Source organism: Melopsittacus undulatus, chromosome 1 (genome assembly GCF_012275295.1).
Source record: "Melopsittacus undulatus isolate bMelUnd1 chromosome 1, bMelUnd1.mat.Z, whole genome shotgun sequence".
Lineage (NCBI taxonomy): Eukaryota > Metazoa > Chordata > Aves > Psittaciformes > Psittaculidae > Melopsittacus > Melopsittacus undulatus.
The window spans coordinates 134,270,728-134,297,471 of NC_047527.1; the positions used below are offsets into that span (position 1 = coordinate 134,270,728).

The following is a 26,744-nucleotide window of genomic DNA, read 5'->3' on the forward strand; positions in this document are numbered from 1 at the left end:
CAGCAAAGCGTCGCGGGTCCCCCCGCAGCCGCGTCGCGCACCTCACCGCCCGAGCCCTCGGGGACAAGCGGGGACCGGCTGCGCCCCGGGGCCCGCCCTGCCCGGGTACAGCCAGGGAGATCCCGGCTGCCCGCGGCCGCCCGCCCCGCTGGCGCTACAAGTGGCCGCCGGGGGCGGTTTCGGCTCCGGTTCCGCCGCGGTTTCCCTCCGCCCCGCACCCGCCTCCCGGCGACCCTCTCTCCGCGGTGCGGAGGGCCCGCGGGCACCGTTGCGTAACGCTGCGCTCCGCTCCGCCGCGCGTCGCTCGGGGCGGCGAGAGGCGAGGCGGGGCGGGAGGGCCGCGGGGGGCGCAGCGCAGCGCAGCGTGTGCGCGGCCTGCGGGAGGCGGCGGTGCAGGCGGGGGGAATCCAGGTCACGTCCGCAGCCAGACGGCGCCTGGCGGGAGGGACGAGGCGAGAGGCACCGCGCCCGGGCCGGGCCGCGCGGCGCCGCTCCGCTGCGCTCCGCCGGTAAGTCACCCCCGCTCCCGCTCGGCCGGGGATGGGGGAGCGCAGGCGGGGACGGGCGCTCCGGCCAGGGGTCGGCTTGCCGGGGCACGGAGCGTTGTCCTCCTTCGTGGACGGTCCCCGTCCCGGAGTGGGAAGAAGGGGACTTCGGGTGCGGGAGAGGCGAGCTGCGCCCTTTGCCGCTGTATTGATCTGTCACCGGTGGGGAGCGCGGCGGCAGCGGAGAGGGAGATCGCTGCTCGTCGCACCTGGGAGCGGCGGGGGGCGAGCGGCCCGGCCCGGTGGGGAGGGGAACGGTGACACCGCCGGTATTTGTCACCGCGGTACCGGGGAGATAGAGGGAGAGCCGGCGGTATGCGTGTCTGCCGGCGTTCCCTTATTTATTTATGTTTGCAGCAGTGGTGGAGATTCCCCCGTTAAGAGTTTATCCGTGCAAGTTTTATTTGACTTTCTAAAGCAACAGCAACAGAAATCCGTGAAGTTAAGAAGTCAAATGTGTTAATTGTTAACTAAATATAGGACAGCTTGGAAGCTGCGGTGGGCGGGTTGACCGGGCAGTGTATGAGTGTAAAGGGAAAGGGAAAACTGTCGGCCGTGCGAAGCCGTTTGCCGGTAGGAAGGGTCGCACCTCATCTGATGAGCGCCGGGAGCCCGATAGTTCCGTGGTCCCCAGAAACCTTGTTTGCACTCGCGTCATCCAGGCGGTGGAAGGAGAAGCCCAGATTGAAAATGCTGTATGGAATACCGGCTCCGGCTCAGGAGGGTGAATAAGACTTCTTTTTCTACAGTATACACAGTGTTCCTTTTATTATCTGAACTTAACACAAAATTCATGCGTTCAAACGGAGCCTTCTGCTAGTTATAGTAATATATTTAGCTTTTATTTACAAAACTTAGTCTGTCGTAAATACCTATTTGCATAATTGGTAGACTGTGGATCTCTTTATAAAGTGGTTTGTTTTCTTTTTGCAGTTCAGTACTACTTGTGTGTTGGGACAATTTACCAGGTTTTCTGGTTTCTGTTTTTTCAGCCCTAATTTCTAAATAAACAGTTGAGAAAAAAGGAAAAAAAACCCAACCAAACAACAAAAAGCAAAACCAGAGCAAAGGGTTTGATCTTTATAAGAAATCTGTGTAGTAACCAGGTAATTTTCAGGGGATTTTATCATGATCAGTGCTATTGCATTAGTTACCAGTATTGCCTTACAGTGAGAGGCTTGAGTTCCCTTACTTTGGGCTGCAGATGATGTAACTATTTAAATTTATAGCCTTTTTTAAAGTGAAGAAGCTGGACGAAGCCACTGGAAAGTATAGCACTTCATTTTCTCATAGAACAGTGGTTTAAAGAACAATGACAACAAAAGTTTTGTGAAACTGGATATGCCTACTTCCTTCCTCACAAGACTTTTTCTCTTCTTTTCTACTAACTGGTTCAAAATCAGCCTTCATATTAGTCCCAGGACATTTAAATTAGTCTCAGCCTTCCTTCAGTTCATTTGAATTGTTGACCTTTGGATGAGCTGGTGTGTTCCATTGTTACTTGATGATGATGGAATAATCTAGTCCTGACATACCAGTTGTGAAACCGAGAGCTCTGCTACTTGATGATCCTGAGGAAATTTAAACGTCACATGAATCTGTGTTGGAAAAGGAAGGATTTAGCTGTGGTTTGCATCGGCTTCTAACTCTGTGGACTCTGATATTCAGAGCTGAGAAGGCTCAAACTGGAGTCTGTTAGAGTCGATGGAAAAATCTCCCATTGATTTTTAGTGGTTTTGGATCAAGTCTTATACGAGCTAGTGCTGAGCACATCATGGCTACTCCAAATTGTTCAGTGCTTTTGAAATTCTTTGCATATCCAAGTCATTATGTAAAGTCAAGTTTACTGTGCTGTCTCCTTATGTGTGGGAATGTTCTTTTGCTGAGTAGAAAGAGGTAGCAGTTTTTTCATGCAGTTTTTTATATGCTACAGCATATAAATTGTTAGTGATAACAGATACTGGTGTTGTATAAAGAAGCTTGCAGAATAACACATACCTGTGGTAGGCATATATCCTCTCCTGGCTTCCCTGTTGTTGATGATGAGCAGAATTTTTCCTCTTGGCTATATATAAAACCCCAGCCAAGAGAGAAGTAGGGAGTAGAAGGGTTACTAAGCTTAAACCATGGAAGATTGTCAGAGTTTATCGTCTAGTGTAGCATGTCTTGAAATTTGATTCTGTTTGGAAGGGAATCAAGAGATGAAACCTCAAAAACACCCACCTGATTTGAGGCAGGACATCCTCCAGCAAGAATCTCATTTGCTACCGGAAGGGTGAGACCAGGAATTTTGGCTCCTTGGAAAAGGAAATTCTGGAGCTTATTATCTCTCCTCCATCATATTCTGGTTTACTGATTTGAGGTTTGCTTATTACTAAAAGTTGAAGAAGGCAAAAGAGGCATGCATATGAAAGAAGGTCAGATAAATAGCCTGAGATGAGGGAAGGCAGGAGAAGGAAGGTAGCATATGAATGTGAGCCCTCATGTCTTTAATTTCCTTCTAGGACTTGGGAAGTTCAAATTCTTCCAGCCAAACTAATTTGCTCTTTAATAGGAGACGGCTGTCATGGCAGAAGGCAGAGCTATACTGCGGGATGCAGGGTAGCAGTGCAGAGCTGTGTATTTTCTGTCTTATCCTTCCTCATGCCGGATTTCCAAAGCACAAAAGAATCTGGCATCCAGAGGAAAGGAGATGCTGCTGGGCCACTATACACCTACTTGCAGGGAATGAGGTAGCACATTGATGCTGTGGGTTTCTAGAGAGTATAGTCACGATCAGAATTTGTGAATTTCCCATCAGACAGGATTGATCAGAAAATACTATCTCAATATTTCCACTGTTTGCCTTTGTTCCCTCCTTTCCAGATTTCAGAAATAGCTACATCTGCAGTCTTACATTCTCTCCTGCACGGCCCCATTCACATAAATAAATGCATGCTCTTCAGTAGCTCTTCAGGTTTAGGACAGCAGAATTCTGCTAAGTCACGAAAGTACTCTCTGTCTATCTGCCTAACTGAAAGTAAGGCCTCTGAGGTGGCTGAGGAAATCTGTACTGGAAAATGCAGTAGAGGTATGTTATTCCATGCGTCTGCTTGGGTTTATTTATGCTGTCTTTTATGGGATAAAAAGCAGAATAATTCACATAGCCATTAGTGTGGCAATACTGCTTCTGATGCCTTCTAAACTTGCTGTTGTGCAATGGAGCACACTCTGTCTTCTCAGGGATGAGGTAGGATTTTACATGTTTTACAGGGATAACTAACTGAGCAATGCATGTATTACAAGAACTGTTGTTAGGAAAATCAAGGGCAGACTATAAATAAATATAATTTCTGTGTAATGATTAAAGAATTGTATCTCTTCAATTCTTTGTTATTTCATTGGTTGTGTGTAGTCCAAGAGGACATTCTGAATAAAGTAATTAAGTCTTGCTAAGTTGTTTCTCTCATTTAATTCACAACACGTGAAAAAGATTGTTTCCATTACTCATCATTATTTTACTTTAAACATGGTTATGGTAGAGGGACAATGCAAGAAAAAAAGTTGTTTGGAAAACTTGATTCTGTTGTTAGCTTTGTCTGTCTGTGGTCATGCTGCTGGAGTGCGTGCAGCCTGCAACTGTATAGGATGAGATTATAAGCAAATACAATGTTGGAGGGTTTTTTAAAATGCAAAAATTAAACTGTGTGTTAAATTCTGAATGCTTTTGGTCATAAAAATTCTCATTTTACTCTGACCTATTGTAGCTTGTTAGAAATTACAGTCTTGTGAAACTTAATAAATTAGTCAAAGGATAAGGGAATAAATTGCAGTTTACTGTATAACCTCAAGTGTCTTAAGTATACAGAATCATAATGATTTTTACTGATGAACTAAACCAGCAAATACTCTTATGTTATAATTAGATTATACGCGTGAAAGCAGTGTGATCATTCTAGCTTACAGAGCTGTTCTCTGTCCTCTGGTGAACCTAATCCAATAAATTAGGGTTCTGTTTTCCATCGGAAGAAATAAAAGGACTGATTGTCAAGCTGCCTAACAGTAAGGTAGAAAACGAGGCAAGAAGATTAGTGTCTCTTCAAGTGAATTTAAAGTCAAAATGGCTTGCTGGATGAGGAAGGAGTGAAGTTGGTGGATGCAGAAACAAATTGCTAATATGTATGTGTTCGCAATGCATACATAGAATAGATAGAAGATCACTAATTTTGCTCACCTGCTAAATATTTCTGCCTGTTCTAACAGTGGTGTTTTGAATGTCTTCTTGGTTTCTTCATGGGAGTTGGAAGAAATGAACTGTAAGCCGCAGGTACAGTGGCAGTGTTGCTTGACTGTAGGATGTGCTTTGGAACAGCTGTGGTGTAGGAAAATAAAGGAGCTCTTTGAAGAAAATTAGAAGTGCTTGTCAACTGCGTAAGTAGTAGGATCATTGGATAATTGCTCAGTAACTGAAATCTTAGTGACACGCATATGGATGAACCTTTTTTAAAATACAAGAAAAATATACTTCTGTGGGTAAGAACAGCTGTTTCATCACCATTGCAAGATGTCTTCCTTAAGACATGTGTCATGTTTGCTCTCATTATCTGCATTTGTACAACATTCCTGAATGCTGTGCCTTTTCTTTTCTTGTGCTTCGTGGATTTGCAGACATTTATGTCTTACTTCCACTGACTTAGTCTTGCACTTTGGCCTCCTTTAGTATACTGTTAACTCTGCACCTCCCATGACTGTTATTTCCTTTAACCCAGCTATGCCAGCTACTTCCCATGTGCTCTTGCCAAGCTGTACCAAGCAGGTATGCAGTGCTGCTGCTACTGCTTTTTGGTTTCCTGCCTATGGAAGGAATAAGTACTAATAAATTGAAGTTACTTCTTTACCATTGTTTTTTCCTCTGGCTTTTTAGCACAATCGTATCATTTGTAGCCCATTTGCCTGCCTCGCTGCCACTCTTGACAGGTAAGATTGCCTTCATGTGACATCTTACCATCTGCTTTCTAGCTTTACATTAAAATAATTTTATTTCCATGGTTTATTGACTTACCCTGGGCTCTCTCATTTTTGTTTGGTTGGGATTTTTTATTTTTTTATTTTTTAATCATTTTCTAAATATTTCAGTCATCTTTTTTAAAAATAGGGTGTGTTTGTGTGCAAGGTGCTTTGAAGTGAATAGAATCTTAGCATGGGTTGGGTTGGAAGGATCCTTAGAGTTCATCTAGTCCAACCCTGCTGCCGTGGGCAGAGACATGTTTCACTAGATCAGGTTGTTCTGAGCCCCATCCAACCTTAGCTTAGGCTAAGCCTGTATGAGGCTTTGAATAACTTTTTCATAGCTTCAGAAAATGGCTATCTTGAGCCTTCTTTTATAAGTTAGGTGTCTTACTTTCCATATTGTATTTATTCTGCTAAAAAAAGATAAGGTGTCACACATTATCCAGCTAGATAAACAGAGAAAGATTCTGTGCAGAGTTATATCCATGTAAATCCAGGATATACATGCCTACGCATGTAGCATTAAAAGAGTATTAGCCTATAAAATATTTGTGGCAAATTTAATTTTTGAAACAAAAATAATTACTTTCATTAATTATTAAAATATAATTTTATTTGTACAAATAGAGAGAAAATTATGCCTGGAACACAGAGTACTTCCTATGTGGCGTTGAACTGCATGTATTTTATGTTATGCCAGTTTCACTGATGTGACTTACTGAAGTGTTGTGGTTTATTCAGTTGCTGTATGTGACCAGAATAAAATAACTTAGTTGGGCCAGAAGACTTGGAAAAACTGTTTAACTGGATAAGTTGCTGATTTCAAAGGTCAAGCGCAAGGGAAAAGAGGTATCAAAATTAATGTTGATTATGCAACTTTAATTCAGGTATCTTTGAGTATATGCACAAAGCTAAGGTTTAGAACCCACAGATGGTACTGGTTCACTTTTAAGTGTTCTTAGCCATATGTAGTAATAGTTGTGTTTGAAAACTATGCTTCCTCTTATATTTGTTTGAAACTGTGAAACTTCATGGAGAAGATCCTCCTGGAAACTGTGATAAGGTGCATGGACAGTAGGGGGGTTACAGGTGACCGCCAGCATGCTTTCACCAAGAGCAAATCATGCCTGACAAATTTGGTGGCCTTCAAATTTGGTTGACAGCATTAGTGGATCAGGGAAGAGTGACTGAGCTCATATACCTCAAGTTGTGCAAAGTATTTGGCACTGTCCCGCGCAACATCCTTGCGCATAAAGTAAATTGTAGAGACATGGATTTGATGGATGGACCACTCAGTGGATAAGGAATTGGCTGGAAGATCCACTCCAAGAGTAGTGGTCAACAGCTAAGTGTTGAAGTGGAGACCAGTGGCATGTGGTGTTCCTCAGAGATCAGTATTAGGGCTGGCACTGTTTAACGTTTTTGTGGCAGCATGGACAGTGGGATTGAGTGTTCCCTCAGCAAGTTTGCTGATGACACCAAGCTGTGTGGTTCTGTTGATATGCTGGAGGGAGGGAATGCCATCCAGAGGGACCTTGACACACTTGTGAGGTGGGCTGATGCCAACCTCATGAAGTTTAACCATGACAAGTGCAAGGTCCTACACCTGGGTTGGAGCAATCCCAGGCACAGCTACAGGTTGGGCAGAGAATGGATTGAGAGCAGCCCTGCGGAGAAGGACTTGGGGGTATTGGTTGATGGGAAGCTCAACATGAGACAACTTCAGTGTGTGCTCACAGACCAGAAAGAGAGCTGTGCTGGGCCGCATCAAAAGCAGTGTGTATGGGGGGTTGAACCAAATGGTCTTTAAGGTCCCTTACAACTCAAACCGTGCTATGATTCTGAACATCATATCACAGGGAATGCAGCTGGTTATATTGAATATGGGGAGCTTATGTACACATTATTGTACACATGTAACAGTAGTTTGTCACTGGGTATTTGTGAATTTTGTGTTGAAAATCACTTACTTCTGGGCAATGAAGGTATCTAACCTGATCATCCGATTTAGCATTCAAGTTTCTCCCAAGGTCCCCTGCTCCAGATACTTCACACTTTTCTCCTTTGCCAGAAATAGAACAGAGATACTAGAGACATTTTCTCTTCTTGAAGAGGTGTATGCATGGAGATGGCATCCTCAACCTCATTTCCATGTAGGTTTTCCCATCAGTTGGTTTGGTTGCTCAGTCTGGCAGATACAGAAGGCATTTGCCACATTCCTGCTGTGGCAGAGTGGGTTGCAGTGTCATAGAATAGTTGGGGTTGGAAAGGACCTTAAGATCATCTAGTTCCAACCCCCCTGCTGTTGGTGTCCTTGGTGTCATATACTGTTCTCTGGATAGGGCTTTTGGGGTCTTTTTGCCACCAGAAGGGATGAGTCAATGACAAGAGTCCTGCTTGCCATTGTATTGACCAGACCATATGCTGTTGTCTTCTCATCTTTCTGTGTTACTGGGGGTTGGGTTCCTTGGTGGTGCTGGTTTTGTTTTTTATGTCTCCAGTCCTACTGCCTTCTTGGCATCTCCCTCCCTTGCCCTCCCTCTTGGCAGTTCTGCTGTGTCTGTAATGTGACCACTGCCATGACAGATTGTCAGAAATGGTGATAAACTCTGAAATGTATGAAACTGCCTTTTTCATCAAGTAGGTTGGTGCACAAGATACTGTGTGATGGCAGCTGCCTTCATTTCCATTGAACTCTGGAAGAACCCAGAGACTGTTCTGAGAGTCAGGCCTCCTGGGAAGCCCTTTTGCTTTCATCCTCTGCCCAGGGAAGATGAATCTCACCCACTGTTAATCTCCCGGTGGGATGCAGGGAATGTGCTTGCAGCCATTCTGGCCATGCCTTTCCAGTTGGTGGATGATGGGAGTGTTTTGTGAGGCAGAAGGATCTTCTGCTGTGGTCTCTTCAAGAGGCCTCTTATCAAAGCACTCGTCAATATTGTGAAGGTAGGAATGCTTTTCTCTGCTCAGAGGTTAGGCATGGGTGGGAATGGTGTGGCCTGGGGCAGGGAAGTGCTGGATTCCCTAATTCCTGAGTGAGGGAGGGCTCTGGTCATGCCCTCTCTGTAGAGCTGTTCCCTGAGCTAGCCCTTCTGATATCCCCATCCCACTCCCAGTGATGATAAGGTGGCTTGCTTTGGCATAGGATACCCGGGAGGAGGGACAGCCAGGCTATGATGCTTCCCTTCCTCTGCTGCTTCCATCTCCTCCTCTCCTCTGCCCTACTTTCTCTTTAGGGCAGATTGCCCATTCCTTCCCCAGGCCTACAGGTGTTTGCCTTCAGCCCTCCTTTGGCATTACAGCTGAGTGCTGTCTGTGTTCACTGTCTGTGTACACTGTCTGTGGTCAAACCTGCTTTTGACCGAACCTGTCAGTTCTGGAGTACTGCAGCGTTTTCCCCCACCTGCCTAATCCTTCATTACCAAGCCCTTTTACCTTCTTTGTGAGAGCTTGAAGGGATTAGTGCCCAGCATCCAGGCTTTGGGAATACTCTTGTTGGCATCTGTTGATGAGGAGCTTTTGTAGCTCCAATCCAGAGGACCTGGAGTGGATGGATCCCTGCCAGTTCATCCAGGTCATGGTTCTGGTGTGGTGGCTGTAAGAGGAGGGACAAGCAGGCTTTCCCCAGGCTGCCCTAGAGCTAGGGTTGGTGTGCCAGACAGCTGCTCTCCCCTGGCCTCCCTCCTTGGTTTGCCTGACTGCAGTCCCAGAGGCAGGCAGTGTGGGCTGGCAAGGGGCTGAACTTGTGCAGGCTTCCCTGAACTCTCCTGGGGAACAGAGCAGACCTGGCTGCACTTTTTCTGCAGTCAGAACCCTACCTCTGGCCTTCAAGGCTCTGTGCCTGGTTCCTGGTGTGGAGCTATGTATATGGAGAAACGTATGTATGTGTATAGTGTGGTTCCTTCTTTATTTAGATGTCAGAATCAAGATGGACTTTTTTCCAAATACTATAACAGTTTTGTGGAGCACAAATAAATTTAGGCAAGCCTCTCTCCCCCATTTTCTCTTTCTGACCAGATTTTCACAGGGACAGCAGGATTAATTCCTGTCATAAGGGCCTTGCTTGCCGAATTTCAGGTTCTGTGCCAAGGAATAGGAGAACTCAGATAGTTGAAAGAAAAAAAGTCTGAAATTTTGCATATAGCAAAACCCCTGAGCATTTCCTTTTGCTGCCTCTGCAGAAATAGCAAGACCATTTTGACTTGTTGGACACCAGCACAGGTTACCCGGAGAGGTTGTGGCTTCTCCATTCTTGGAGATATTAAAACCCAAAGTGTATGTGGTCTTAAGCAGGCTGCTCCAGGTGAGCCTGCATGAGCAGGGGGAAAACTAGAAAGTCTCCAGAAGCACCTTCCAGCCTCAGCCATTGACTGAATGAAACTTCCTGAAGAAAATCATCTTGAGATGGGCAGTCGGATACAGGGAATTGCAGTTTACTTGGCTAGAGATGAGTGAAGTGGAAAATAATTTAAGACAGATTCACTTACTGGGAAGTGTAGAGAAAAATAAGCTGGTCTGCCAGGTGTACCCTTAATAAATTTTGGGGAGTCAATAAAGATACTATGAATTCATACCAAAATAAAAGAAAGCAGCTGACTACACAAACAGTTTAAGCTGCTCTGTAACTTTAATTAGTGCCCTAAATGCATTTTTAATGCACACACTGAAGTTGTGAGATTACTTAAAACTTAGAACCAGGATTCGTGCTCTCACATTTGCACGTAAGGGACCAGTTGTCAAGATTGTTACTGTTGATCCCATAGGAAGAGTCGTATGGGCACAAAAATAGCCGGGACTTGGCTGCTGTTTAGGAGTCATTTTCTGATCATGCTTTGCTCATGGGATTGTAAGCATAAAAAGCCAAATTTACATAAGCAAACTGCTTGATGAACCCTTGCCCTGCCCCCTCCCTTGACCTTTACTGCTGAGTTTGGCTCCATGAAGCTTTTCCAGAGATCTCATTTTTTGGGTTATGTGTCTCTCCAGCAAGAAACCCAAGTTCTGCGAGCAAGAAAGTGGTGTAATTCAGCCACAAAACCTGAGAACTCAAGCAGATAGTCTTCCGTCTCCCTTTACTAAGGTGCCTACTCACAAGGCAGCCCTGTGGGGGCCAGTGTGGACACTGGCTGGCAGCCAAGGCATGTACATCTCCTTATCTTTGCTCATAGCTCGAGTTCATCCACAAATGGCAGCTGAAAATTCATGCCCATAATATGAGTTCACGTCAGTTTAACCCGTGTTTTGCAACAACACTGCAGGCTTCTTTTTTTTTTTTCTAAAAGCTTTCTATTTCTCAATATTTTCCCCATATTTTATTTTCTCAACTTATGAGGACTAGCAGGTAGGTTTGTCAGCAGTTTACCTTGGAGATAGAAGGCAAAGGGGAAGTGGCTTGCTGACAGGATATTGCTTGCTGTCCGGGCAAGCATAGCATGCAATAAGATGAAAAGCTTGGACTCCCCTTTGTGAAGTTCAACTCAAAGCCAAGTTATAACTTGAGCTTAGTCTCTTCAAAACATCTCTGTGTAGATATAGCTGTAGACCGTTTTGATGATCATAAATCTGCAGCTGAATTAATTGGTGGTGCAGGAAAAACATATAAAGGCAGAGATTTACCACTCATAAATCCAGAGGTACAAGATCAAATCGATAGTCTGATTTTTACTTTTTAATGTTTTGTAGCTGAGAGTTTCCTGGTACATTATGCCTAATCTTGTCAATATTTCTTTAGGTCTTGCTCCTTTAAATAGCTTTGGATGAGTGGAACATCCTGCACTTTTGCAAAGATCTCCTGAAGTCAGTGAAAGCCATTTGTGAGCATCATCAGCGGAAAGAAGCAAATGTTTTGTGTGTGCTGCACAGTCATAAGCCAGGCTGTGTTTGGGAAATGAGAGTAGTATAGTATTACTGTGTTTGCTTTGGAAAGTAATCTAATCTAAAAGAGCTTGAAACAATTTGCAAATTAGGATTGTGAAAACCTCAATGTCATTTTTTATTTCTTTTAGAGAACAAGTATTTAAACCCAGAAAGAGCAGCAGGCAGGAAGAATTTGAGATTCTACCTAGCAGACGTTGCGAGGCATGGGATAGAGTAGAGCAAAGGTTTACCTGTTGCTGTGTGAAGGTTAAGAGCTGCAATCTCTGTTAGGAGATCCAAATTTCCCAACAGTTGGGTGATGGTGTAACAGGAAGAAGGGTGTGGGCAAAACTACAGAGTGACATATGAGTAATTCAAGACCTCACCTGTTTTCCCATCTGGAGAGTAGGGCTAAGTGAGGAAAGCAGATGGGCAGATCAGAAGTTACAGTTTAAATGCTTAGTTTTGCTGAGCTTGTCTGTATTAAGGGTAATCTTTGGGGATTCGTGTTTGTTGTGTTATTTTTGTGGGTTTGGATGGATGTTTTTTGAGTCAGAAAACGTGATATCTGGCATTACTCCTTTTACATACTGTATCAGCATAACAGATCTGGGCTGCTAGCTTATAGCCAGCAGATGCCAGCAGTTTTTGTGATACTTTACTGCTGATTTACCTGGATGTGTTTTCTTCAATAATGTTCCTAATAGTGAATGAACTGCCTTTTTAATAATATCAAAGTGGTGGAATTATTGTCTCATTTCAATGTGAAAAGGTCTTGGTAAATATCAAAGACAGAGTTTGACCTTAAGTGATGCTCAGAAGTGATTATGTCAGAAAGAAGAAATTACGATCCCAACAGTGATTTCTGAAATTCAGTCAACATTGTGTAAGTTTCATAAATGCACATCTTCCTTCAATGTTTGAAATCAGGGGTTGGGACTCCACAATAAAACTTATTATGAGATTGCCTTCAGTGGTTATTACTGCCAGGGAAATGAGAAAGGCAAAAGTAAAGGTAGGTTATACAAGCTCATCATTTTCCAAAGTTCAACAGGTTTTGTGAGCAAAATGATCTGCTTACAGTGTGTTTTTAAGGTGGAAGTAATTTTGTCTACAGTGCTACATTTGGAGTCAGTATACCCAACCAATTGCAGCTGTATATATGGCAAGCCTTATATCTCGATTTAGGAATTAAATTTATACCATGCTCTTGTTTGTTTGTCTAAAGACTTTTGCTGCATCACCTGTTTGGGCGTTTTGTTTGTGATGTAATGCACAGTCTCAGTGAATTTTGTTGTATTTCTTGTTTACTGATATCTTTATGAAAAACTTGGTGAAAGTTTGTGAAAACTCAGTATAAGCGTCCTTATACCTTTATATGTCAGTTAGCCAGTGGTATTAATATTTAAAGTAATTAATGCTCTTCCATTTTTAATCCAGGGTAATTTCTTCTAATCAAATTGTGTAATTCAACAAATACAGCAAAACCTACTGAATTAAGATACGGTACTCTTCTGTTATCTCTGGATACCAGTATAGCACATGTATTTTGAGCATTTTGGGGATTAGTAGCTGAATTTCTGGTCGTAAATGCATTCTGTTTTTGAGTCAATAAATTTCATTTTCTGTCAACACTTACCTTCAAGTTACATTTCTGCTGAATTACCCATTGTTAATTAAGAATAATTTTATCTCTTTGGTTAACATAAGAAATTAGGTCATTATTAGGGCGTTGGCCTTGATGTTTCGATAACAGGTTAGCTGCTTTGGTCTGGCTGTGTTGACAGTAAAATTGGGTCTTCTACTTGGACGTGTAGGAGAAATACATGTTTGGTTAGACTGCTCTCAAATTGGACAAAGTAACTAGAGTCAGTAAAGCAAAGACAGGCACAGCAATAATAAAAACAGAGAAAAAATAATCCAACACAGGGTCATGCAGAGCGCTGTCACTTTGCCAGTATCATTTATGGCTGTAAACAGAGGTCATGACGTCACACTACGGCAATCCCAGCTCCTCTCAGATTTGACCGTTTCCCTACAGCTCACATAAGCCCAGTCCTAGAACATTGCGTTCCCTTTTGTGTACCAAAGTTATTTATTATTTTTTCTGACCAGAAGAGATTAAACAGCAGAGAGTTCAGGGAGGAGGTGGAAAAATAATAGAGTGAAAGGAAAATGACATTAGCAAAGTCTGCACAGTGTCTGTACATGTATATTGGTGACACATGCCTGAAAGTAGCTGGAAAAGGTAACTGAAAAAAGTGAAAGTGGGTTGTTTGGGTTGTTTTCTTTCATTTTAGCAGAGGGATCTATTAGAAGACTTTGATCCCTGTGTCATCAGCTTGGAAGTGATCAATAGGAATCTTAAGTTGTATAAAGCACCAGCAGCTGTGTAATATGGAATGATACAACTTTGATAGAATGAGGGATAGGCAGATACTGAAGTCCCCTCTTGTATGATCATTTTTTATAGTTTCATATGTTCTGATTTTGAACACTGAATAATGCCTCTGATGTAATTTAACTCTGGTATAATAGCATTAAGGATATGGACCATTTACATCACAAGAAGAAAAAAAATACTTTGAAGAATTTCTTGGGTTTAGTGTAATATTTTTTTCTTAATTACACATTAATAATATAATATAAATCAAAATATAGGAAAAATAGGATTCTATTGTATTTGCCTGATGCAGGTGTATGTAATCTTGTAAGCACTATGTGACATTTTAGATTTTACTTCATTTTCCCTTTAGGCTGCAGACTGGCAGTTAAAGTGCCCTGAAGGGGTCTTTATTCTAGGTGAAGTACTCTTGATTGCACCCATCTTTTTTTACTTTCTTTTATAGTAGTGTTTTAAGTTTGATGGATTGTTGGTGGAGAAGTGTCATCTTTTCTATTGTGATCGTTGGTAGCTACAGCTGCTCCATGCCTTTTCAGTGATCTTAACAATCATCAATCAGCCAAAAAATAAGGAGAACCTTGTAGAACTGCAGGTTATGTGTGACCCTGATTCAGAAGTGTAAGTGTCTGTAATTACGGAAACTTTCAGGACAAGCTGTGTGCTCTGTTCAGTGGTTGGCCATCTCACTAGCTGTCTGGTTCTTCTCTAAAACATGCTGTTTAAAATGTTATCACAACTTCTTAGAAACTTGTGATTTAAAATCACATAACTTAAAAAGACTGAACTGTGAATAACTATATAGGCGTTGTAGATTGGACAAAGCAAGAGGGATTACGTTCCAAGGCAAATATGGTAGCAAAAGTACACAGGGAAGAAAGTGGAAAAAGGATTCTAGTCTTCATGTCAGAACTACCAGGTATGGTATATGTTCCTCTAGTTGCTTGGTACCCCAGCTGGGCAGCACCCCCCAGTCTGTGGTGGCCATACCCAGCTTTGAACAGAGTACCATGGTAATACTTCCCAACTTCTCAAAGAAATCTAACGTGACTATTTCATCCTCATGAATTTTTCAAATACATCCTCTCTTCCTTGATTTCAGATTGTAACATGTCAAGTAAAGAGCATTAATCCTAAAATTTGTACAACACGCACTTCAAGTTTCAGTCTGGGTCTTTTTCAAATTCAGCAGTACTCACAAAGAAAACAGGTTAGGTGCATGTTTTTTCCTGCCTTCGCGTAATTCCTTATTGTCCTTACATCTGATTGTCTTCATTTTTTTTCTTTAGAGTTCAGGTTGTTCTGCTTTAGTCCTTGCAAATAAGTGCTTCAGAATGTTATGTGAAAAGGCACAGTTACAGTAGAGTGTGTTTATGGTTTTTAACTCTTGCTGTAACTCCAGAGCCACCACTGTCAGCTGCTAAGATGTCACAAGGGTCACCAGTTTCCATTTAATTTTGATTCTAGAGATGCTGATGAGCTTTATTTGGTGTCTGGGAGGCTGTGCAGAATGGCTGGGGCAAAGTGGTGTAAGCAAAGTCCTTGCACATAAATAGTATTTCAAATGGATGTGATATAAGCATATTTTTCATAATCTTCATTCTGATGTCATATTCCCCAAAGGAACTTTTGGAGCCTGACGGTGAACTCAGAAACATATATGGTAGCATTAGAAATGAGTATGGAAGTAGCAATAATAGAGGGGAGAGTACTTCGCCACTGTCAGTGATTGTGTGAAGATGAATGCCCCAGCAGCAAACTCTCAGAGTGCTGGGAAGTGGTCTGATAACATGCAGTAAAAATGAGCAGTTTACCTGCATGTTATAACTACAGTGTTAGATGATGTGCAGTCCTGCTTTCCTGCCTGATTGCCAATATATTGCATTTCAATGGTCTGCACTGTTTACCAGGGTAGTGTAGTAATTCATCAGGAATGACAGAACTACCATGGTGTGTTTGTGTTGTGAAAGCCAACCCAAAATCCCTCTTCCGTTTGTTCCTGCATGTATTTAAGACTGCATTTACCTATTTGTATGTCTGTAAATGGTGCTTTACAGTCGTATGAAAAGAGATACAGTCTTTCCAAGCTCTTATAACATAGTTTTATCTAATTGTGGTTATTTTCTATATAGCCTTCTGTTTTTTTACACTGTATTAGGAAAAATGCACATAAGTGATTCAATTTTCAGTGCTGTTTACCCATGTTAGAAATTATTCTTTAACTCTGTGTGTTTGCTTTTTTAAGGATATCATGACTCAATATTTACTCATGGGTAATCATCTTTTAGTAAACAGTGGATCTTGTGAGAGAAAGAGACCCTTCGATTCAAAAGTTCCTGCCAGCTGTCACCTCCACAGCTAGTAGCACCTCATAATAGAGAGCTAGTTATGAAATACCAAAAATAATGGTTGTGTTTAGAGAACCAGGAAAGTTTGCAAATAAACCAGAGCTCAACAACATGTCTGACTTCAGGGCTGCAGCAAAATATACCTGGGCATGTAATACTACAGATCTCTATTTTGTGTCTGATACCTTACTGCTATGTCTGGTTGGTATTTTAACTTTTTCAATCAATGAAAGCAAAAAAAAAAAAAGAAGTGGCATAAAGTTACTTAATCCTATCTTTTTTCTGCTATGAGGAGAAAACATACTTTGCCTTTATTGCCAGTTATGTTCCTAAAAACGATATCCTAGGTTTAGACTTTGAATCATTCCCTGGCTGACTAAGTGATGACTCTCTTGTTTTGTCTCCTATTTATAAAAGAAGTGAAAAGATTTAGCTCATGAATTTTTCATATAGAATACAGCTGTGCTGTCTGGGGCCAAATGCTGTCCTCAGCTACAAGTCAGTGTCGCTGGTTAGCTGTCTGAGTCAATGGCAGTGTTGTGAATATATTTCAGGGTAGTACTGAGACTTAAATGTTTTGTTTCTACCATGCATATGGGGGTAAGAATTAAGCAGATGATAGATAAACTGATTATAAAAATAGATAGGAAATAGAGGTTCATTTTTCAGTCCAACATGCTGCTGCCAGTACTGAAGTAGGAGTAAAACCATTACTCACTGCCCTGCGGGTGCTGCACCCTATAATGAATGAGTACCATGTTATATCCAGTAACATCATGAAAAACTCAAGTCGAAGCAGAAGTTCAGATCTTAATTAGTAAAACTGCCTTTCCCCCTCGGTGCTGCCAGCCAGAGAAATCTGATTATATTTTAAACTTTCTGAAATGGACTTTGTCTTTTCACTTCTTAGGATCTGTCTGTGAAACTGAGAGTGAGGAAAGGTGTAGTACAGGCTTTATGTGCCTTCATCACCTGGTTTCAGGTCGGTAACATCCCTCTGAAGTTTTACTTTCAGGGCAGCCCTTACACCTGTGTTCTTTCATTCAGCCTCCAAGATTTTCTGTACTTTCAGGTTAAAAACCAGGTTAACCTTTGACCAAGAATTTCAAAATCACCAGATGGGAAGCCCTTCCCATTCTGCTGCCTGATTAAAAACTCTCCTCTGCATGTAAGACTCAAATGTCCTCTGTAGGAAAGACATGAGGCCTTATTGATTCTGAATTGCAGTTTTTCTGAGTAATTCTTTATAGAAGGAGGCATCCTCATTAAGTGTTTGAAGCTCTTCCTTGCTTTTTGATCTAGAGAATAGGAAACCAGGCAAAAAATAATTAGTGGGAAAAATGTTAGCACTGCTGTGATGTGAGGACCTTACCCGCAGCTGGGGTCTGCCAGGTAAATACAATGCTGCTCTCAGCTCTGCTAGCTTGAGAAATAAAAGAAGAAAGCAAACCAAAAAAAACCCTAAATGGAAATACAGTGCCCTCCCACCCCAAGTTTATTGTGCTGTAATGAGGAAAAAAGGACAGCTGGGACAGCTTAAGGCTGATTTTCCCCCGTTGCTTGTCCCATTCAGCATCTGTTTCCTGAAAAAGGGCAGAGCATCGTCCGTTGCTGCTTTTGCAGTCTGCTCAGCTGGTGGGCATAGGCACTCTTCTCAGCCCTGTACAAAACCTCAGTGAAAGACAGAGAGCATTGCCTGCTATAGGGTAGATGGTATATTTTATATGTGAAATACCAGTCACTGCTCCTTGCATGAGCATCATGAGATTTGTGAGGGGAGTTTGTCAGCAGTTTCATGGATTTCTGGCCTCCTCACGTAATGCTTTTCCAAACTCTTCCAGTCCTGTCGCTAGGGAGATCACAGGCATGCTCATGCACTGTGGGAAGGTATTTTGTCAGGTGAGTGCTGGGCATTGGTACTGCACCTTATAATGAATGAGTACCATGCATTGGTACTGCCTATGTAAACCACCCCAGGGTTCTCAGTGAGCTAGCACCATGACTGCTGCTGTCTTACATCCACCTCAGTGCTCCTGCCAGAAGGTTGCATGCAGAGGCGGCTTTCCATCAGATGCACACTGTAGCATCAGCGGCATGGTTTAGCAAATGTGCAGTTCTTCTTCAAGAGAGGGAGATTTCCAGGCTGCATCATGGTCAGCAGAGCTGGTCAAGTGGTTTCTCTTGCACCTGAAGATAGTGCAGCAAGCTCTGCGCTTCTATTCTGTATGCTCATGCCTCAGATTGAGAAGGTCAGAGGTCTCTGCTCATGATCTGGCTCTGAAAGCAACAGAGTAAGGACATATTTAGTATTCTTTCAGGAGGTGGTATGTTCTTGGAAGGGACATCTGTCTAATGCATGCAGCGTTGTTTATTGTGGGATACACAGTGTGGGAAGGCAGGCATGACACGAGCTATCTGGTACTATCAGGGTAATGCAAGATAGGTCTTTTAAAAGAAATCATAAACATGTTTGGCATATATACACAATAAAATGTCTCCTGTAGGACTCATTCTTCCAGTGTTGCCTAATCAATTTGGTATGTTGTTTTTGAAGCGTTGATTCTTTTTTTAAGCCTTGCATCTCCTTCTGATACTCAGATGTCTGGCTGATGAGGTCTTTTAATGCTATGTGCTGTATTTATAGCCTTTATGAACTTGTCTTGCGAAATCACTAGATTTTAATCACTCGCTTCCTTGAGTACTGAATCCTAAATATGCAAACTTGTTAGCACTTAAAGAGCTTTATTTGTCTATCAAAGTACATTAAAAACAAGCCAGTCTATTGGAGCTGCCTATCTTGAAAGGGTTAGGGTTAAGATACCAGCAGAAGGGAGGCAAATAACAGTAGATAGATGGACAGAAAGACTGGGAAGGAACTATTAATGTAAGTATCTTGGAGTTAATTGCTGATGGTTTATCAGAGCAGGTCTGTCATTATCTGTTTTGCCCTTTTTGTGGGCAGTTCCCGGTCTGCTGTTGTATGCTACTTTGAAAATCTTTTCAAGGATAATTGCTGCTATGAAGGTAGATATTCCTGTGTTCTGTATGATGCCTGTGTTATAAAAATGGTGGTGGCTCTAGCTCCCCATTTCCTTGCTTTTTCACCTTTTCCTTGAAATTTAGAAAAAGAGGTGTTAGGGAATGACACTGGTAAAATGGATTGGCACTCCTTGATTTTTTAATTCCCAGTTTTTCTTTGTGGAATTTCTTGGATTGTTCTTTACCTTTTAAGTTATTTTCCATGGAGAGTTTAACCTTTCAGGGAGGTTGTTAGGCAAGGAATGTGCACCATGATAACTAACAAAATAACATCTCCTATTGGAGCCTGTCTGAATTGATGTCTGCATGACTATACACACAGAACAGAAGAAAAGAGGAGTTCTAGAAGGAATCACAAAAATCTGCGAAGTCCCCCCTCTTTTGCTACTGAAATATCTTAAAAATGGAGAGAAAGCTGATAAGGCACTGTGTTGGAGATAGGCAATATGCTGGATAAAAGCAAAAGTTTAGCTTTCAACTTACATAATAGACATGGGAAAATGTCACTGCAGATTATGCTAGTTGCACTAAACGCTTGTCTATTAAAAGCAATTGAGTTCTTTTCCTGCTGTGCTGGCATATAGAGCTGCTGTCTTTGGTGCTGTAGCATTAAACCAACACAATATTGAGGGTTTTTTTTTCCCCCCAAAGTCTATGTCTGTCAGCTACTTTATAGAACTTGCTAGGAATTATGGATATAAATGTTGTGCATAAAGGAAGAAGGATGCTGCCCCACTGGTCTCTGCTTTTCAATGTCTTTTCATATGAATGCAGTATTTTGTGCTCTGCAACACAAGCAATTGTATGTAAATTCAGGGCGAAGCAGAATCTTAGAGTTTCGAAATGACAGTTCTTCAAGCAAGAAAAGCTGCTGCTTATGGTAGTTTTGCTGGGAAATTTGGGATTTTGACCCTTTTTGGCCCTTATATTCAGTGGTAGAAATGTATGTTTGGTTTAAACTCCTAGTAGCACAGTGCTTGAAGGGGATGATGTGTCATATATACCACCATATCAATAAAAGTAGACAAGCTTATGTTACCACTATTTTGATATTTTTTCTAAAACAGAGGCCACAGTTGCTTAATTTGTGAGAAATCTACAATACAATTCCCCCTCCCACCCCTTCATGTAAGAAAGAGGATTATTTTTGTGTTTGTTTTCTTCCTTTAACTTCCTTTTTCCTGTCGGTTGAAACGCTTTCCTGTGGTGTTTTGTTTTAGGATAAAAACCAGCCAAAGTGGGATTTTCATTTTCTCCAAATTATAGGAATTTATTTTTTTTGCTGTTTTCTGTTACTAGATACAGGATCTTTAATTTCCAAAAGTGATTCATGAGTTTGGCATAAGGCCATTTTAGAATGTATAACCTAAACCATCTGAAATATGGTATTCAGTTCTTACTGGAAACAAGATTCCATTAAAAACATCTCAGTTTGTCAGTGAAATGGCCAGTCATCCAAAATCACTGCTATTATGTGCAAATGAAGCTTATGAGATTTCAGTCTGTTACTGAAAGCTTTTCATTACCTGAAACAGTTAGCAGATTAAAACAAACAAAAAAATACATCTATCTGTAATTAAATGATGTGATGATAATTTCTTTTAAAATGTAATTTATTATAAAACAATTGCATTATTGCCTGGGTTCTTGCAACAGGAACGCAAGCAGGAATAATGGATGGCTAGACACTGTGTTAAATTTTGCTAGTTTATGTACTACAGTCAGGCAGATGGTGCAAGTACATAGCTATAAGCTATAATGATCTTTGTTTCCTAAGCTCTAGACAATGCTAGATGGATAACAGGATCCTCTGTAATTTTCTCTTTACAGTCTGTACAACACTGACTCATTTAGTGGCTATTTCATAGAATCACAAAATGCTTTGGGTTGGAAGGGACATTAAAGGTTATCCAGTTCCAACCCCTCTGCCACAGGCAAGGACACCTTCCACTAGACCAGGTTGCTCAAAGCCCCATCCAACCTGGCCTTGAACACTGCCAGGAATGGGGCATTCACAGCTCCTTTGGGCAACCTGTGCCAGTGCTTCATCATTCTCACAATAAAGAATTTTTTCCCAATGTCTAATCTAGATTCACCCTCTTTCAGTCTAAGGCCATTCCTCCTTGTTCTGTCACTACATGCCCTTGTAAGAAGTCCCTCTCCGTTTTTTTTTTAGGCCCCTTTAGATACTGGAAGCTCCTCTAATGTCTCCCTGGAGCCTTCTCCAGGCTGAAGAAGCAAACCCACCTCTCTCAGTCAACCCAGGTGCAGGACCTTGCACTTGGCTTTGTTGAAGTTCATGAGGTTGGCACTGGCCACCTCTCCAGCCTGTCCAGGTCCCTCTGGATGGCATTGCTTCCCTCCAGCATGTTGACTACACCACACAGCTTGGTGTCATCAGCAAACTTGCTGAGGGTGCATCAATCCTGCTGTTCTTGTGGCTGACAAAGACAATGAACAGTGCTGCTTTCTCTATTTTTTTTGCTTTTAGTTGGTGATGGAGCTGCTACAAACAGGTCATTAGGAAGCAGCAGACATCAGTTTGTCAGTCTATGATTTCTTGAGGCTGCAGTGGGGGATAGCAGCAGGGATGAAGTCATTAAGCTGCCCGACATGAAAGAACTGGCTAAATCTAACAAGTCAACATGTAAAACTGCAAGCAGTACCAAAATCAAAGGTTCCACTGAAGGACAATTTGCTTATTGATAGGAAAAAGCTGAGCGCTGTGTTTGTACCTGCCAAAGAGACATTTTTCAGAACTTTTTTTACCAGTATATGCTTCTTAGGATAATCTGAATCAATCACCAGAATACATCTATGAAGACATGAGCATGAGCTTGTTGGTGTGTTTCATTTCTGAACACTGGCCATTTCTCTTTACTGCCAAAACAATGGGGAAAATCACTCAAACATCATAAATAAAAAGTTCTGATTTCAAATAGATGAGACTATCACAGTCATCTCTTGTGTTTATGGCATCACTTTGCAGCATAGTGTAAAATGAGAAATTATGAAGTTACCTTAGAGTTCATCATTGATGCATTCTGCAGGACAGGTTTACAGTTCATTATTGTTCCGAGTGAAGAAACCAGATTAAAAAAATGCAGGGAAATTGAAAGTAGTTCCATGAAACAGGCAAATGTTCATCAAAATAACGTGGTAACTGTCAGTGTTTGTGCAAGACATGTTCATAATTGATTGTTTTGATTCTTTATCGGTGAGGAAACCCTGGAATATTCTGTCCAAGTTGTTAAAGGTGCTGTCCAAAATGCTGTCCAAGATTTTGATTAAAGCAGAGTATGCCTTTTGCAGAATTAAGATGTTATGGCTGGATCTGATTAATAATGAACAATTGGAACCATGGAAGAACGAAATAAAATAATGATTCAGATAAGTTATAGAGTTTTTCCATTCCATAGTGCATATGACCAATCCCAAATCATAGACTGATCCTGAAAAAAATACCCAAATCAGCCCAAACAATGTTGAAATATTATACGAAACAAAAATTCTTATGTTTTTAAAATGAAAAATACAGATTTACTCCATTGCCTTTGTCAGCCACATGGACAGTGGGATTGCAATATTCAGTTACTTTGTCATATTTTACTCCTGATGCGTTTGGAGAAGATAATTCCTTCCTTATAATGAAGCAAAACAAATTCAAAAACCTTTTCTGAACAAATCAGAGAAATGAGAAAGTAGGATATTTTGTGTCTAATATCCCCTGTGGACATGGAATCATGCATCATAGTGATCAGGCTGGAAGACCCAACCTCTGCCTCTACCCTGTATTCTCTACAGGTACCTTCTTTGCCCCTCTCCTCTAGCAGCAGGCTTTGAGCATCTCCTTTTGGCTCCAGCTCTGTGGTGCCAAAATGTGGAGGGATAGTGATGCTGCCCATTCTTCCCTGCTGTCAAATCAGGACCCCTCAGCCCCCTTGTGCCATGGGTTTGCTGCACATGCCTCTTGCCACTTTATGTCTGCCTGTGCATTGGCGTTACACTGCATTCCTGTTCCCTGTCTGGTTCAGAGATCCGTGCCAGAACTCAAAACATTGTAATTAATATATTAGAAAAAGGTTCTACATGGGAGACTCATGGTATTGACATCTGTGGCATTGGATCTGGATTTCTCTTGACCACCTAATTAATTGTAGTGCCTGTCTCCATCAAAGCAATTAATAATAAACTAGTCTATATTTTGTCATACACACTGCTAGCAACTGTTCTGGTGTGTTCAAGGGTAACCTTAAAAATCCATAATTACCCTCTGCATGCTGCTGCCCACTGAGAATTACTTATGTACAAAATTTAAACTATGATAATGAATCACTGAGCTTAGAGAAGAGGTTTGGGAAATAAATGTTGGTTTTATCCAATATAGTTTCTTGGATAACAGTCAGATTCTCCCTTTTTTTTTTTTGTTTGTAATAAGCCAGAAGAATCAAAAGAGTCTCAGGATAAATTCACACAAAATGTCTTGACTTTTTTTTTGTGATTCCCACCTCAGTGTTTTATTGTGAGGAGATGCATAAATCTGCCTGACAGAACAAGAGCAGAAATTGTGGTAGCCATTGATAACTAAATGAAGAATGTGCACCATATTGAAAATAACTTCTCAGATATGTTCTGTTCATGAAATATATTGAAGTGAAACTGAACATCCTCTTTCATATAGACGGTGGAGTGCTTGAAGTCATCTCTGTGTTCCTCTAGTCTTGGGACAGGCTGGCTGGCAGTTTGCTTCACGGCGTCCTCAGACACAGCTGTAACTGGTATGGTTCCACTGGAGAATGCCATAGAGCTAGCCACAAGTCTCTTGTATGCAGGGAGTGCCTGTCCTCAGGAGACTTCTGGTGAAGCAGAAAGTCCAAAATAGAGGCTGCATCCAACATGGACCATGGAATCCTATTCCTGTGTGTCCAGGTTCCTTTCAGAATCACAGACTGGGCTGCAAGCACGCACTGTTGGCCCATGTTGAGTTTGTCACCCAACATCCCAAAGTCCTTCTCCTCAGGGCTGGGCTGCTCTCAATCTGTTCTCTATTCAGCCTGTAGTTGTGCTTGGGATTGCCCTGACCAAGGTGTGGGACCCTGCACTTGGCCTTGTTGAACTTCATGAGGTTGGCATTGGCCACCTCCCAAGCGTGTCAGGACCCCTCAGATGGCATCCCTTCACTCCAGCATGTCAGCCACACCACACAAGGTCCCTCTGAATGGACCAGCGCAAAGACAAGAACATGGTCTTTGTACCTAGTGGAGTGTTCCTCAGCTGATGCATTGTCAGTCATGTGCTGGTGGCAGATGTGTAGCCAGAGTGGGTTCATAGGTCAGCTATTCTGCTTGTGCTCATCAGGCAGCCATGCAGCTTCTCAGTTTCAACTGATGAGGACTGCAGATACCACCTCTTGGTCTCTGCTCCTGTTTCACAGCCAAGACTTGCAGTAGCTGACATGCTTTGCCCGGTTGCTGGAGTGCATCTGCCTTTAGTGTGGTTTATTGCTGTGGGCTAAAAGTTTGCTCTGCTCATTCATCATCATTTGCTAACCATAAAACAGGTATACGCTACCAAGATCAGCCTGTGTAGGAGAGCTTGGCAAGGACTGCAGGCATCCTTTAGGGATGACATGCATTTAAAATCCCTTTCATGGTAACAGTACAAAACGGTCCTTAGTGTAAGTGGTGATAATGCTCAGAGGAATTAAAAAAAAAGATATTTTGTTATAGTATTTCTTTTAATATAGCCTTATGCATAAACCCTCTCAGTGTAATTACAGCTTTGTAAATCCCCATTATTTGTTCTCTGTAACAAAGGATTTGTCTTTTGAGTTACAACTGCAAATACCTCATAAACCTGGCAGCTGAATATTATCTGTGATATACTGGGGGGAGAATGCAAGCAAATACCACAGTCTTTCTGAAAATACAGAAATGTAAATGAAGACCTTTTTAATGGAACATCCAAAATGGGGAAAATACCACTTTACCCTTTCCTGATAATTGTGCATTCAGAAGTTTTCAGCGTGCATGACTGCAGTTTTGAATTTGGTTACTTGGATAGATTTTATGGGTTTTTTTTCTGATCTCCTTTTGTAGAAATAAACAAAAAAAATGCAACACAGAGACTTTGAGACATTATTGCATAGTTACTAAACAAATGTCTGAATCTTCCAGTTTGTCTCTTAATCGGAATTTAGCCCAATTCCACGTCTCAAAAAACCCTGGCATTTCAGCATGCTTGGCCTTAGCTCTAGAAAATAAAGCAAATATCATGCCTTAAGGCTTTTATCCTGGTAGCTTACCCCGAAGATCTTGATTCAACACTGTTTAGAATTTAGTCATGGGTGGTTATCAGTAGCAAATGGATGTCATTGTCACTAGCAATGTTTATCACCACCCCACCACAAATGATGAAGAGATGTTAGGCAGCTGCAGACATTACTTAAACTGTGTTTCAGTGAAGATTTTTATTTGCTGGATGTACTGGGCATAGGAAGACATTTTCCAAAGCCCCTCTTAGAAATACCTGTTTAAGTTTTGTTGTCTATTCCTTACACTGACAACCAAAACTGCCATTTGAAAAACACTTTGCAGCAGAATTGCTGGCCTGATGATTATACAATGTTGTACCATGCTCCTTAAAATCCTTACTATACTATAAATAAGAAGAAAGTACTCTCTAAGCTTGCTTTCACTGCCTTTCAGTTGGCAATTTCCATTTTATTTATTCTTATTTTTCATAGCTTTCAAAATGTATGCAGAGCTTAAGGACATACTCCTTGCACAAACCATGCAGTGCCACAGTTCTGGACTGCATTGGGACATTTTACTGGGGCTTAAATGAAGGCATGTGTCCTACAAGTAGAAAAAGATAGAAGAAAGAAATATAGCAAAAAATAATCTTTAAATGAAAGATAAAGCACCCAATGTACAGACTACTTCACTATATTTTTTCCTTCTTTGATGCATTCATTAAACTTCTGCTTTCATAGAACTTTCTTGCTTTAATTTTGGATGGACTTACAGCTTCATTCCAGTGTGCAAGTATGGTGGTTGCCATCCACCATCCCAAGCAGAACATGGTAACACCATCTCAGTTATTAGAAGTACTAGGGGAAAAACGTAAGCATTCTGGATGAGTTGGATGAGTTGGATGAGTTGGAGTTAGCCAGGCTTTAAGGTCTGGGATGTGTTGGGTTGAGACTGGCATGCTGGAAAAGATAACAGGAGTCTGTCATGTTTTATTCCAGGACTTGATGATGACATTCACTGGCTGGGGATATTGTGCAGCAACATTCACTGCATGCTCTTTCTTGAAGATACTAGTCTTTTTAATTCTGCCATACCATAGAAGACAGACTAGGGGCTATTAAGACAACCAGTCAACAATTAAGACTATTACTCTCATGTCAGTCGTGTGACTATAGGCAGAAAGATACGTGATACAAGATTTAAGGTTTGAAAGTCCAGATCTTATCTCTGGTGTAGTTTATGCTTACTCAGACGTATGGACAAGGATAGAAATCAACCATCTGCTACAAAACAGTGTGAATCTAAGGATGAA

General features: G+C 41.6%; 1 protein-coding gene across 1 annotated transcript in view; it reads left to right on the forward strand.

Annotated features, from left to right (window-relative positions):
• The first annotated feature begins 421 nt into the window (after positions 1 to 421).
• The window catches only part of THRB (thyroid hormone receptor beta), a 160,322-nt gene continuing 133,999 nt past the window's right edge, over positions 422 to 26,744 (forward strand). Inside the window, exon 1 of the mRNA XM_034060884.1 lies at positions 422 to 509. The gene's annotated coding sequence lies outside the window, so the exon portion shown is untranslated. The remainder of the gene's footprint in view (positions 510 to 26,744) is intronic.